The following is a 14,992-nucleotide window of genomic DNA, read 5'->3' as shown; positions in this document are numbered from 1 at the left end:
CCATTGACCTCGGTAGGGGCTGGGTCAGACTCTGGGTGAAGGGGCCTTGGGTCCTGGAAGTCCAAGCAAATAGACTGCACGATGAACCCACTGCAAGATGCAGGGTGGTCCCTGCCTCTCTGCCTGAACTTCAATGAGGTCCAGCCTTATAGGTGGAGGTTGCTGGGTGCCTGGCTGAGCCCCCAGAGGTTCAGGGATGTAGGCATAGATGAGTCTACTCAAGCTTCCTGACCTAGAAATCTTCTGGGAAGAGCCTCGTTCCTACAAGATAGCCACAGCTTCCTGCTAGGCCTTAACACGGCTTGAAGGGCCTTTCCTGTAATCATTCAGGCATGTCCGGGGCTGACTGGACCCTTCAGGCAGGACTGGGCAGACCCCAGAGGAAAAGCTCAGAGGGTTGAGGGGAAGCCAACTTGTTTGACGCTTATATGAGGTACGGGTAGAGCAGAGCCGTCTCACCCTGTTGAGTTTCTTTCTCCATTTTCCTCATTCACGTCATATAAGTGTGTGACACGCACACAATCTTGCAAGATCTAATCCAGCTCCAGTCCACTCCCACCACAGGGACTGGATTCCCAGGGCAATGTGGGTTGAGATAAAAGGACTTCATCCCTCCAATGATCACCACTATTGCCAGGTCATGGGGAAGTAGCTTACTCAAGAGAGGAAGAAGCTGGGGTGGAAGGTCTTGTCCTCTTAACTGGAGCTGGATCCTTCAAACTGGTTTCCAGGTGGGGTTGGCATTTATGGCATTGACCAGGGAAAAATGTGAAGCCAACTCCATGTAAGCTCCATCATGCACCCAGCATAAATCATTTGAAAGCATAAAAAACATTTCCCCACTTCATCTTTCTCTTAGAAATCTTAAGGGTTTGTAAAAGCAGTAGACAGACAAGTCAGAGCTATTTCAGAGGTGCATTTTTAAGTTGATTATGTCTCTTTTAAGATGTGCACTTAACTGCTCAAAAAGCTGGATCCCAGGCCTACTTTAAAGTACTTAGAGCCAATGATAACTTATCCTCATTACAAGCCTCGTGTATATTTTATGGTATGCATTTTGCTCTCCTACGTTTTATGGTAGATATTTTACATTGAATATAAGCATAATACACAAAGCCATGCATTAACTCTGGGGAAAAAAAATAGGATAAAACCACTACATATTTTCAGGCTGGCGGAGTTAATTTTGCTGTGGGAGGCTTAAGTTTAGTGCTTCCATCTTGTTTGTGAGTGCATCCTATGTAAGTTTAATTTTGCATAAGTAAAGCTCTTGGCACTTAATTTCTTCTAGGTTTCTATAGGAAGGGGAAGGGCAGTGGTGAAGGTGAAGAACTGTTTGTCCTTAAGAACGATACGCGGTCCCAATTCATCTTTCAAACCCACACCTCAATGAGATGGATGGGATGAATTTCTGTCTCTTCTGGAGACAGCTTTGCGCAAGACTGAGGGAACAGGGAAGCTGTCTACACATGTGATGGCTGCTTCACTGCAATGGAAAAGATAACTGATCTGCTGTCTGACAATAAAAGCTTTGAATGTTCAGACTGTTGTAGGATGCTGTGAAAATTGCAGCGAGCTACGAATCCCAAGATGCTCAATGATTTTGTGTGTGTGATTTTTTTTTGCCTCTTGTCCCTGACATTAAGCAGGAGTTTGAGGGGGAGAATACTTTGAATGTATGCATTACACTAACTGTTTCTATTATGGTATCACATGATTTCTCACTTCATTTTTAAGAGAAAGGTCGGAAGTAACTGTTTCGTTAGCACTTTCTGACCCCTTCCCAAGGACAATGTGCTTTGTAATCACACCGGCATGGTGAATAGAATAAGGGAATTGTTCTTGCTAGAACCAGATGTAGGGTTTGGGGCACAACAGACCTAGCTGGAGCGGCAAAGATGCTGTGGGGATTATGGAAGTGCACGGATGAATCCTGGGGATCAGGACTATGAGTGAGGTGGGGAGCAGAGATGGAACAAATGGATTAGAATATTTGGCTTGGGAGAGAAGCAAAGTGGGGGAGAAAAATGCTGCATAAAATTTGGACTAATCTTATGATTTTGGTGAATTGAAAACATGGTTGCCAAGAGGGAAAGGTTTTCTGGGGCTAGGCTAAAAAGCTGAGCAGCAGCTGTGCATGTGCTAATCACAGACATTTCTGATTTTTCTCCTCTCCCCTGGAGTATTCCCTTTTCTCAGGCAGGTCTGTGTCCATTTTAGATATCAAGGAAAAGTAGACATTTCCCTGACTCTTCATAATTATACAAAATGGCCTGAACTTTGCTCAGTTTTCTGAATAGATGTAGTTTTTGGCAACTGGAAAACTTTCCTCTGCAAAAGCTTAGCTAAATTGTGAGCATCTGAAAGGGATTTATAAGGATCTGGCATTCTGCAAATATAATTCTAGCAGACCCGTCTAGGGCTGGCTGTAGTCAAGGCTTAATGGGATGGGTAGTTGCTGTTGGTACAAATAAAATAGTCCAAAATTTAGCCTAAGACAGACAACCAGCATGAAAAAATTCAGTCCAAATGGTTAAAGTCTGAGAGAGTTATAAGCAATTGAAATAGTTTTGTAATGGAAAGTGTCGGGCAATCTTAATAATAGGCTGCACCCAGTGTTAAAATGACAGCATTTGCTAGGCATTGACAATGCCATTCAGCAGTACCAGTGAGGTTTAATCTCCTACTTGGTCCTTCTGAAGACCTGATGTGAAAGCCCAGCCCAGCTGAGGTCAATGGCAAATCTCCCACCATTTCACTGCAGCCAGTACTTCATGAATCTCAACTTTAATGTCTCCTACAACACCTCTTCAGCAGGGAGCACTTTACATGTTCCCAAGGCACTCAGTTGTTACTTAAAGGGCTCCTCTCTCCAAACTGTTCTGGGACTTGTCAAATATGATGAGAATAAATCTCCTTCCATTTAAGCCTTTTCAACTACAAGAAGGAGCAATAACACCCCCCATTCCTATTTGCTATCCTGTAATGGGAGTTCAAATGCCATAGGTCCAATGACCATTGTCCTGTGTCCCCTTACATTACCTAGGCTGGTCAAAGGGCACCTTGTGTAGCCACAAGCCTTTCCTTTGTGGAGACCCCTGGCACAGAGCAGCTCCTGTGCCAGGCATGGAGCCAATACTTCCATGCCAGAAGAAGCGGCTAGGTCAGTTGGGGGGATGGCCTGGGCCACCTTGAAGATGAAGCAAAAACTTAGCCCTTTCTATTCCTGTATGAGGGCAGTGCCAAAATTGGAATGAAGCCTGTAATGGCAACCCTGCATGTTCAAACACCATAAGCCAACACCCCACAATCCTGAGATGGGCTCAAAGATTTAGGAGAGGTTTTTAAAACAATTCTTTAGTGTTATTTTTCCTTGCTTTGTGTCTTTTGGGTGCATTCAGGGTTCTCTTTCCAAGCATGTCTTCCAAACCACAAGGCCAAGAGACCCATTTAACACCCCTCCCCCCCAAAAAATAACCCCCCCAAAAAACCCTCCCAACCCCCCACAAAACAAAACAAAACAAAACAAACCAGAAATGGAAATTCCCAGAGAGTTACAGACATCCGGAAGCCTAGCTTGAAGACAATCACCAGCTCTCATGAGATGAGGGATAAAACTGTGGGTCGACAGCTCCGTGAATCTGTCTGCATGCCCCTGGTATCTGTGAGGGCGGATGTGTGCACAGCAACACGCAGGCTGGCATGCACACCCCATCTTAGAGATTTAGCGTCACGACTTGTCTCTAATTCTGCTGAAAATGGCCTGCATTAGGGCCACTATCTTTATTTGTCCCGATTGCTTTTATTATCTTAATTAACTTGTCAGAAGAATATATGGAAGAGCTGTGCTTGCCGATCCACCCCCATGTCCTCCAGTCTCTCCAGCTTTGCCCTTGTGAAGCCAAAGCCACCGTAGGAGGGAGATTTACGCCGTGGGGAGAGGTGCACGCCCGTCGGTTATTTATTCTTCTTGGCCACGAAGAAGGCAGAGAACATTTTATCTGCCTCACTGCTCAGAGCAGGAATCCAGAATGGCCTTCCTCCTTGCTGCAGGAAAGGTCACCCCTCCATGTTTGGGTGGTGGGTGCACTCCTCAGTGCCCAGCAGTGCAAACCTTGAGTCTGTGCTCCGAATCCCAGGGCTGAGGCCCGCAGCACAAGAAACACCAGCATGCTGGTCAGCACCGGCAAAGAAGCTGAATGGAGGTGTGCTTTCCTTCTATTTGCCCCATTATTGGTGCTGCTGTTGCCTTGCCACTTCTGTCTGTCCCTGACACGTGCATTCACATGACTCTTCCTGCATGCAGTATGGCCCAGTCCACTGGCTCAAAATCCATTGGGGAGACAGAAAGAGAAAGAAGGAAAGAAGGGGAGAGTGAAAGGTGGCAGACATCTCTCCTCCACTTCAGAATGCTCTGGATACGCAGAGATGGTGAAGGATTGGTGCCTGGTTAAGCGCAGTGCCCAGCATGTGCCATGGGGTTATATGGCAGAGGATGTTAAGGAGCTTGTGGATGGTGCTGCAGGACAGAACAACATCATCTGGCCGACCTCTGCTGCAAGGGGGACTCAAACGGCAGCCCCCGGACTGATCTGTCAGTGCCCCATAACCATCTTAGCATGGCACTGGGGTGGTGCCTTTCCTGGGGTCACCTGCACCTTCCAGCTCTCTCTTGTAAACTGGTTAGTAGCTGTAAAATCTGATACCTGGTGCAGTCCACGGTCAACCCATCCCCACCCCAGCTTCACTGCTATGAGGGCCCCCAGGTAGCTATATTAAAGCTTCAGCTAGTTCCCAGCTCCTTCCTAAGGTACCATAGCAATGGTTGCCCAGAAGGGGCAGTGAGTGAGCTGGAGGCTCTAGAAAGAAGGAGGGCATGTAGGTAGACTTGCCAAAAGGCCGTCCTAAGGACTGGATACCCCAGGTGTGTCTCTGTAATCAGAGGGGCAATTGCAGCCTGCATAGCCATCTTCAGCCTAGCTTTAATCTAGCTAGGTTGGGTACTAAGAGCAGGGAAGCCACACGGTATTGTACCTTAAGAATGAGCTGTGGTCTGCAAAAGCCAGCCCTGATTGCAGGACATATAGTTGGTATCTAAAGTCCACATACCTTGGGGTACAAAGCTGTCTCCAGCAGAGACAGAAACTCATCCCATTCACCTCATCCCAAGCCCCTGCAGCTCCTTCCTAAAGTACAATAGCCTAGGACTCATTGCAAGCCACTGCAGCTTCACTGCAAGTTAGCTTTCATCTAGCTACCTTGGCTAGACCTACACACAAGACCTACAATGCTTCTAGTCTGCCTCCAGTTTCAGTGTGGACATACTGGACTGTTCCCTCTGTAATGGTGGTGGGAACCCAGGGGCTGGTGCAGAGTGGGCGTTCTGGGATTTGTATAGAGGATTTACAAGCAAAGGAGAAGGGAACTCATCACTGGAAAATGAATGCAGGTTGTGGCAATGCTGCTGTGAAGCGGTAGGGAGATGGCTGAATCATTGATAGGGGGTGGAGGTCTCTGAACTGTGCTGAGGTTATTTCAGGTGGGATTCAAAGTTAGCCAGGGATTTAAGGGTTAACCGGTTTCAGTTTTCCCCTCCAGGTGCTGTTGCTCGTGGGTGGCACAGGGTGCCTGTTCCAAGTGGCCTAGCAGAGTCCATAAATCTGCCTGGGCAGCAGTGAGACGAACTCCAGTGTTTAATATTGCAACAAAACGTTGAATGTTTAAACAGGAGTGCCCTTCCCCTGCCTGTTAAACACGCGGCACCTTGCTCAGATGGTGGGAACTCGCTCTCTGGAGACAACACAGCGCAGGTATTGTCAATTCTGTCTACTCTCTGCCTTGCTCTTTCTCTTCCCTGCCACCCCTTATGTTTTCTTACTAGGAGACACTTGCGTGGCAATGGGATCTATGTCCTTTTGTGTCTGTTTCTCTTCCCTCTTGTGCACATTAAATACCTGCTGTGTTCCACGGGGGTCTGTGTAGTACATTGTCAGGTGTATTTTGCAACCTCCTGTCCACTAGAGGATAACAACCTACTACTACTACTACTACCAGCTAATGAACCTACTCCCTTAGCTTCAGTAGGAGAAGCCAGTGTTGTGGTTTTGAAGTCTCTTGTTCAAACCCAGACGATATCAGCATCATTATGGGAGTGATGCCTGAAAGAAGCCTTGCAAGTCAGTAAGTCTCAGACCCTTGGGATGATGGCCTTCTAATAAAGGAAATAGATAATACATTGACAGGGTGGGGCATATTCTCCCTCAACTGCCTGATCCATTACAAGAGAAATACAGCTAATGGAGTTGCTCCTTTAGCTCCAGTATATTCAGATTTGTGCTTCAGATTTGAAGACCCCTGGCAGAGAGCCATACTAGGGGGAGTGCAGCTGTATTTGGATGGTGGATGAAGCAATGCTGGTGAGCAGTTTAGAATCCAGTGAGACTGGATTTTTCCAAGTTCTTTGTTCCTTTGGCACTCTGGGAGCAGAAGTGAAAGGCATGATGTAAAAACAAAGTGTTAGGGTGATGTTTCTGATCATGATTGCTTCCTACTCACCCACTAGTGTTGTGAGTTAGTCCAAAACAACAGCCTTCAGGCCAGTCCAGCATGTCATGTTCACAAACCCACCAAGCGGCACTTGCTGCTTGGAGTTCCAGTATCCTCTAGGTACTTACAGAGGTTTCTCTCTTAATATTTGTTCCATTACTTTACTGGGAGTTGAAGTTTAAATTTACTGGATGGTAAAAAAGAACTCTCCTAATATTTCATGCAGGACACACTGTAATACAAATTGCACTAGTGCCTCCAGGGAGCAAGAGCTTCTGGTTTGGAGCCAAGGCCTCCAAAGACAGCAATAAATGTCTTTGTTTGCCTCCAAGTTCCTGTGCACAGCTAAGCAGAAAAAGCTTATCAGGAATGGAGAATGACTGCATAATCCACAAATGCACTTTATTTGATTAAATAATAAAAAACATGAACCCTCTAGCAACAACATTCGCTACTAGAGCCCGAGACACAGACAGTCCAGGAAATCGGTAGCTGCCATAGCCATGTCAAAAATCCAGACTGTCAAAAATATTTTGATGCGTTTCATGCCCTGCCAGACTAGGCTTTCCCAAGACCCCACCCCATGATATGCTTCTAGGTTTCTAGTCTCCTAATAGCTTTAGCAGCCCTTCATGTTTGACCATGAAGGTGTCAAGTGCCCTCAGCTGTTGGCGAGGTAGCATGTCTCAAAAAATTGGGCCCTCAATCAGTGTGTAGTTGCTAATGCACTTTAAAGGACAACTTGATGAGCCCCTTCAGCTTATAGCACTTAGCAGTCAGGGCTCTCAAAGCTTTCTAACTACCGTCAGAATTCACCCCCTTGGAAGGTACTAACCAGGGCATGGAGAGTTGATGAGCTTTTCCCAGAGGGGAGGTTGTAGATCTGGAAATATACCCCAATGCTCTTGAGTTTTATAAGTGTTTGATCCACTGCAATGTGTTCCTTTCCCCTTTTTATGATGGCTTGTTTCAGTTGCTCATTTCCTCTTTTTATGATCTTAAGTCTCTGAACTTCAGGGACTTTTGGCTAACCTACCCTTCTGCTGTAGAGAGGTGGGACCTTAACCATTTTCCCAGACACTTCAGAATTCCCCTCTTGGTTTTAATTCTCCTCGTTGTCTCCTCATTGCCATGCCTCTCCAAGTTCACTTTTCTCTCCTAGATGCTTAGCCTTGTCTTCCCCATAGCTGGCCACCCTTCCCTATCTGTTCCAGCTCCCTTCAGAATCACTTCATCTTTAAATCTCACTCTTTCTTTCTCTTGTACAACTGTGGGAAGCCCCAGAGTTACAAAAAGGAGTTAGGTGCATAAATCCTATTGAAAACAATGGGAGTTAAGGGTGCAAATAAGAATTGGGTATCTATACATATGAGGATCTGGCCCCAAGTCCTTGTGAGAGTAGGGCTGTAGGATACCATGAAGCAAGCAGATATGCTGGCCCATGGAACATGTATTCTGCTACTGGGTACAGCATGTGTGTATGCCTGTATGTGCAGGTGTGTTCAGACAGCCTGTAGTCACTGTCTGCTCATCAAAATCTTCTGCTTAGGTTAGCAGGAAGATTAATGTAGTAGCCTGGTAGGATATACTAGAGCTATTTTGCATGCCCCTATGCCTACCATTCATTAGGATCTCAAAACACTTTATAAACCATGGAATGGTTCTTACTAGGGAAAACCCCCACCGCCTTCAGTGAGATTTACTGCGTAAGGACAAGAAGGCAGGAGTTCTCCGAAGTTGCTTTATTCACCACTAAAAAGCAGCTGCTTCTGAGGTGGAACACAGAATATATTTGTGAGTGTGCAATAGCACTATTAAAAGTTAGGATAGGAAGAATGCAGTTGCAGAGTGTTTGGGTCATGAGTGTGTGACTACCCCCAGCATCCTGGCCCAGCTTTGGTTTGGGCAATGCCACGTCTCTTGCCGGAGGGCTCTTGGTTCACCCGAAGTGCCGTAGATCCCAGGGAAATCTTTCCTTTCTCCTCAACCTCGCACTGTGATTGCTGATTTGCCCTGAGCTGCAGAGCAGCGAAACTTTTCACCGTGTGCAGGGTCCTGAGTGCTCCCATAATCCTCTTAAGCTGTGTGAAGCGTGGGCCAGCGAAAGAGCTCCATGCTTAGTCCTGGCACCGAGGGGCTTAGCCATTAAAGATGTCATTAGAATCATCCTCGTCTTAGACTTAGCAAAAGGTCAGGCAGGAAAAGCTCAATCACTTGCTGGCTCCGAAGCTCATGATTGACTGGCTGGGCCAACGGCAGGGTATCGTCCCAGATGTCCAGGCATCTTTAACACCCTGAGGCATGAAGAGACAGCACGAGGTGGGGGGAGAAAAGCTTGCCTCTTATTGCCCTTTTCCTGCCACATGCACGGCTAGATTCACGCCCTCCTTATCCCATCTACCCTAGAGAGCTGCAGCTTTGTATCAGGATGTTTTTGAATGGTACGGTGGACTTTCCTCACTCAGCACATCCTGTGTGACCATCAGCGTAAGCCCCCTAGGTCTCTCTCTCACTCCTATGCCAGACCAAATAAGTGAGGCTGAGATTTTCAGAGCTGCGTAGGTAATTGGGTGCCCAAGGTCCATTCATACAAGTGGAATTAGGCCTCTCTGGGTCTATCAGAAATTCAGCTTCAGATAAATAGGAAGTCAGGCACTGCTTGTACTGCCCTGACAGGCAGCAAGAGGTGGCAGGTGCTGCCTTGGGGGGCCACAGGAAGAGCCATTGACCTCCTTGGATCAGTAATGCTTCAAAAAAGGAGCTCAAAATTGAGCAGCATTGCCTATTCCTTTGTAATGCCTGTGATGAGGGCAAATACAATGGGGGAGGTCTTTCCAGCCAGGGGTGATTATTATGTTTCCTTAGTGCTTCTAGGGAAAAAAATCCATAAATTGTGAAGGCAGCGAGGGCTGAGGGAAAGCAACCCCCCTCCTCCTCCTTCCCCCTGCCTCCCCTCCTTCGCTAATGAAAATCACAGTCGCTCTAGGAGGCCGCTGGTTTATGTTTGTTCTTTGCTTTAAACATATAGTTAAAAAGCCTTGGGTTTTTGGCTTGAATCAGAGTTGGGGATCATTAGGAGCTGGCAGGCGTCGTCTGATGCACACTGATGTGTGATGATCGCTGAGGGGTTTTTGTGGGTTTTTTTTCCCCTCACTGAAGCAAATTATTGCTACAGGAACGTGGCCACCTCCCTCTGAGGAATTAGCGCGGGGGAATCGATTGCTTTGGAATTTCATCGCCTCAGATGCCAGCACTGGGAAGGAAAGCCATCTCCTCCACGGAGCGGTGCCAGGACCGCGGCCCTCGCGTTAGGATGTCGCTCTCTTAAGATGGAGAGACCCCAAAACGCTTGAGGGATAGGCCCGCCACCCTCTCCCTTTGAAAGGTGGGGAGACTGAGGCATGGAAAAGTAGAGGGAGTTGTCCTAAGTCATACAGAGGATCCACCAAAGAGCTGGGAAGCTCCCTGTTCCTCAAGGCAGGCTCTTCTAGCAATCAAATGGCTCGCCCCTTGTCTCTCCGTCGTTGCGTGCCTAATTACAGGCAGGAGAGGCAGGAACTGGAGTGCTGAAGGACTGGAAGTTTGGGACGGGAAGTGCTGGGATTGCTGGTAGTAATGGCCTGTGCTGGTTGCTTTCAGAGTTCGGGTCACTTCCAGATGCTTTGGGAAGGAGATAGGAACAGGCTTGATCCTCGCAAGGCTTCCTGGGGCAGGCTGGACAATTACATGGAGCGAGCTAAGGGGCTGTTGATGTGCATGACTGGGGGGGTGGGTTAGAGGTGGCCACGTAGACCCACCCATTGCCTCCCCAGCACTGTTCCCTTCACTATGGACCAAATGCACTGCGATTTCAATCTCCCAAACCAGGGAGGGCTTTAGCCAGACTGTGGTAATTGGAAGTAATTAGGCTGGGGAGTTATGCTGCTGCAGGATCCTCTTCTTAGGAGCAGGACAGAGACAACCGCAGCGTTCCTAAGTTTGCAGAGCTTTTGATCTTGAAGCAATTGCACCACCCAGTTGTGTCTCCAGAGGCCACATTAGAAACCCCCCAAGCCCCTGCAGGCTCTGCACCTGGTGTAAAAAGGTTTAGCCTGATTTTGGCCCCCCCTTGCCAAGCCTGTCCCCACCACTGTCCTTTGCAGATGCATTGGCTAATCGCTGCCAGGCTCCTGCCCTGAGGGAGAAGCTGGGATTTCCAAGCTCAGCCCTGGTGGAGCTCGGCTGTCTGCAGCTGAGAGAGGTGCCCTCTTTTCTGAGGCCTCTAATTGCTCTTTGGAGATGCTTGGAAAGCATCCACTGATCCATTAGCTCATGATTACTGAGCAGGGAGGTGGGAGGCGTGGGATTGGGGAAGCGATGGCCCGGGCGAAAGCCCATGACCAAGACTCTTTGTGACGACTGTCAAAACCAATTTATTGTGCAGCGGAGTCAGTTGACAAATAACTCTGCGAGTGCCCTGATGACTGACTCGCACTCCACCCTGTGATTCAGTCAGAGGCATGGTTGTAAGGGCCAGCTAGGTCGGAAAGGCCTGGCCTGAACTAAGTAAAACCTCCGATGCCGCGTCGGAGATCCAGGAGATTCCAACTGCCCCGGCGCCCAGGTGTTAATGGGAACATAAACGCTCTGATAGTGAAGGGCATGGCTGCCTGCCCACATCCCCATTCAGACAGACATAGGGATCCCTTTCAGCTGGAGAATTATGAATAGCAGAAATCCTGTAGCCATCTGGCCCCCATCTGCCCTCTGCCGTCTGGAATTGGAATTACTCAGCGTTGGCTCATAGGCCTGTCCTGCAAACAGCTAGAGATCTTCCCGGGGCTCACGGAGTAGAGATCTGTGCTTTGGAAACAAGAGGATGTGGCTTGTAATCTCTGTTGAGGCTGTGACATGCCTGTAGTCTAGATGGGAGGTGACACCCATGAAGTTTTATCAGCACCCGGAGATCTGTTTCAGCGATTAACAAATCTTTAATTCAGCTTCTCAGCTCCCCATTCACTGGCGCTAGTGTGGAAACTGAGGCACAGAAGTAGAAGTGACTTTGAGAAATCAGTCAGGAATAGAGACCCTCTCAACAAGGCTCAAACCCATAGATCAGTCTGCTTTTCTTGTGGTTCCTCATTCCTGGAGGGCCTCCTTGGCTATCTTTGAATCCCGGACTGGAGATTGAATCCTTCCTAGAGTGGATCTTTTGAACGAAGTCCTCCAGCCTCACAGCCTAGTCTCTTAGGGGTTTTTCCGCTCCGTGGTAGCCCAATTTCCTTTTATAGCCTGTACAATGACTGGCCTAATTACAATTAAAACAGGGAAAGCTCTAATCAAATCTTTTACTATCCTAGACAAAGCCAGAAAATGAGTAAAATTAGTGACACATGGAAGAAAAAAAAATGAGAGAGCTGATGCTAATGGAGAGAGAGTGGAGCAGGACAGGGTAATTTTTCAGCCTTCATCAGCAATAAAAGACCACACAGGAAGGGCAGGCTGAGCTATCTTGGGAGTGATGTTCACTTCATTGCTTCCAGGGTTTTTCATCCTGATTCTTTCCTCCTGCTGGACCAGACTTGAAGACCCAGGAAGGCCCTTCCAGTCATTAGCATGGCAACTGAGTATTTAAATTGCAGTAAGAGTTAACTCCCTGTGCAAAAAATGAACGGGGTTCGGGAAGGTACGCACAAACCTCTGAAAAAAGGGTCACTTGGCCCAAAGTGGGGTGCAAATGAGCAGGGTTGGTTTGGATCAAGGATAGAGCTGGCCTGTGGAATTTGCTGCCATGAGAAGTCATCACAGCAAATCCCGTGGCTGGATTTTATTTGTAATGGTGTCACCATTGATCATGGCTGCAGCTGTGGGGAAAAGGCTCCAGTCTCATGCTCAGCAGCAGGTGAGATGTGTATTGCACCTGGCCTGGATGGAGAGAGACTTAAGCTCTGCGGGGAAGGCTATGGGACTAAGCAGAAGAGTGATCTGATCGGAGGTAGAAGGGCGCACTCCCTGCACTTCCTCTGGGTAGGGTTGCCAACTCTGTTTGAATCTATGCCAGGAGGTTTCATCACACGACGTAACGACATACATTGCAGCAAACAGACTTTACGTCAGGAAGGCAAATGCACATTACTATTGCATTTAAAAAGCCTGCTGGACTACTGTATGAACTGGGTTCAACCTTTACTATTTATTTTAATGATTGCCCTATCATTTATCTCCCAGGTGACTCTCAGCAGTCTGCTGGAGATTTATGTCTTAATTCCTGGAGACTCCAGGACAATCCTGGAGGGTTGGCAACCCTACCTCTGGGCAAGTTGGGGAGCCGGAGGCCCAGAAACTCCATCTGATTCCATCTGAAGGGCTCCTGGTTTAGTACCTAGCCCTGCCTGCCTCCAAACTATCTCCTACCACTACAGCTTTTCTCAGGGCCGGTAGGGCCCTCCTGCTACCAGGGCCAGAGCTAGCATTCCCACCTCCCCACGGGCAACTCTAAGCTTCTCCGCAGAGGCTCTTCTGTCCACGGAGACCAACTTCGGGCTGAGTTCATTTGGAGCCAGTTTATAAATTCTGCTGATGCCGGCTCCAAGCAGGCAGGGATAAATTGTCAAATGCTGCGCCTGAAGGCGTCTTTAAAAATTCACAGTCTCTCTTCAGTCACACCCGCACCTGACTCACAGCCAGCCTACTGCTTTAAATGCAATTTTTAAGTTAAATTTGGGGCCCACCATTCCTTGCTGCGCTCCTGACTGCAACAATTTTTTGTTTGGGTGGATTAGGAAGAGCCCAGAAAGAGGGGGAACAAATGCATACACAGTTTGAGGGGTCCCCCTTGCTGTGACACATTTCTGTCTTCGCTTCCCCCCCGCCATCCCCACCCAATGCCTGTCACAAGCAGCCCCCTTACTGTAAAGCCGATCAGGTTTAATTTACTTCCACATGTGTGACAGAATGTCATCGCTCAGAAATGAAGGCTGATGCCAATGCAAAATTCCCTCTGCACCAGGCAATGCATTTCAATTACCATGTAGTTTGCTTCCGAGTGGATTTATCAAACCGGGCCTATAAAGCAAATTGAATAATCTTGTGCTTCAGACCTATAAAATATAAGTATTATACTTGAAAGTACTTTGACAAAGTAATAAAGACAGAGTAAAGGGGGAACCCCCTCCCCCATCGACCCTATTTTACTGCGCTAAGACGGAACTGAATCAGCTTCCGACTCCGAGGCACCCTTCAGCCTGGAAACTTTTTCATTACTCTCACAGCAATAGGGATATTTGGGACTTTCCAGATAGCTTCCTTGAGTGTCAGACTGCCATCTGGATCCCAGATAGATAAACCTTATGATCTAAGTCTGCTCAGTTGCTAATAAAGCCCTAGGCAGCTCCCCTTCCCTCATCTCTGCCCTGGTTTTCCCTCTGGACCCTTATCTTGCCAGACAGTGAGGGCTTCTAGCCCAGACCTGTGTCTTGCCCTTACAGCCCCAAGCATGGCTGGTTCTAGATTTTGGCTTAGACACAGATACTTGACTGACTTCTGCATACTTGTCCAGTTTGTGAAACTGCTTCCCGTAACAGCGACAGGGGAGACAATAGCTCGGTCCTCATGAAGAGGGGCAAACTGAGTCACAGCAAAAAAAAGAAGAGATTTGCCATAGTTCCCTTATGGAGACTGCAGTGGGAATAATGCTAATATTTTTAACCAGCACTCTCCCCATTCACGCACAGGAGGGCTGTGTGTGTCAGAAACAGATCCTGTACATTGGAATAAACCAGCACAAAAACACAACAATACTGAACACTGCCCTCTGCACAATATCCAGTCTCCTGGAGCCCTTCAGTCTAACCACTGGTGCACGCTGCCTCTCCTGGAAGTGTGTTCGTGTCAGGCCAGTGCTGGTACTACAGGAAACTACCAGAGGAAGGCACCCGAGGAAGGAAGAGGCTCTGAGCCTATTGCCTCCCAAATCTGTGCATCCCTCACTTGTAATTCCCTGGTCTCTCTTGATTGACAGGTGTGGCTTTGTTCTCTTTACACACTGGCTTCCTGCAGCGCGCTGCATAGCATGGGGCTGGCAAGCCCCACGGGCGAGCTCCCTGCTTTGCTAGCTTCTTACATGAAGGCTCCCATGCTATAGAAAGTAACAGCTCCCAGGCTGTTAACACCGGCGTGGACTCAGCAATGACAGGTCCATTCTTTGCATAGTTGGTAAAAGTGGAAGCGGAAGGCTCCTGTGAATAGCCATTAAAGGCCGTGTTGTTATTGTTATGAATAACAACCCCTATTAATAAAAAGGCTTCTTATTTTCAGATGCTTCCCCTGCAATCAACTGCGGGCCCTGATGACAGCATATAAGTCTGCCTAATTACCTGGCTGCACACGCTGAGGCTTTCAACTGCACCCTTGGCTGATTGCGGCCATCCAGGAAGAGTTTCCCATTGTCAAAGGGGCTGGGGGTCTG

Source organism: Alligator mississippiensis, chromosome 12, assembly GCF_030867095.1.
Source record: "Alligator mississippiensis isolate rAllMis1 chromosome 12, rAllMis1, whole genome shotgun sequence".
NCBI lineage: Eukaryota > Metazoa > Chordata > Crocodylia > Alligatoridae > Alligator > Alligator mississippiensis.
This window is presented reverse-complemented; position numbering follows the sequence as displayed.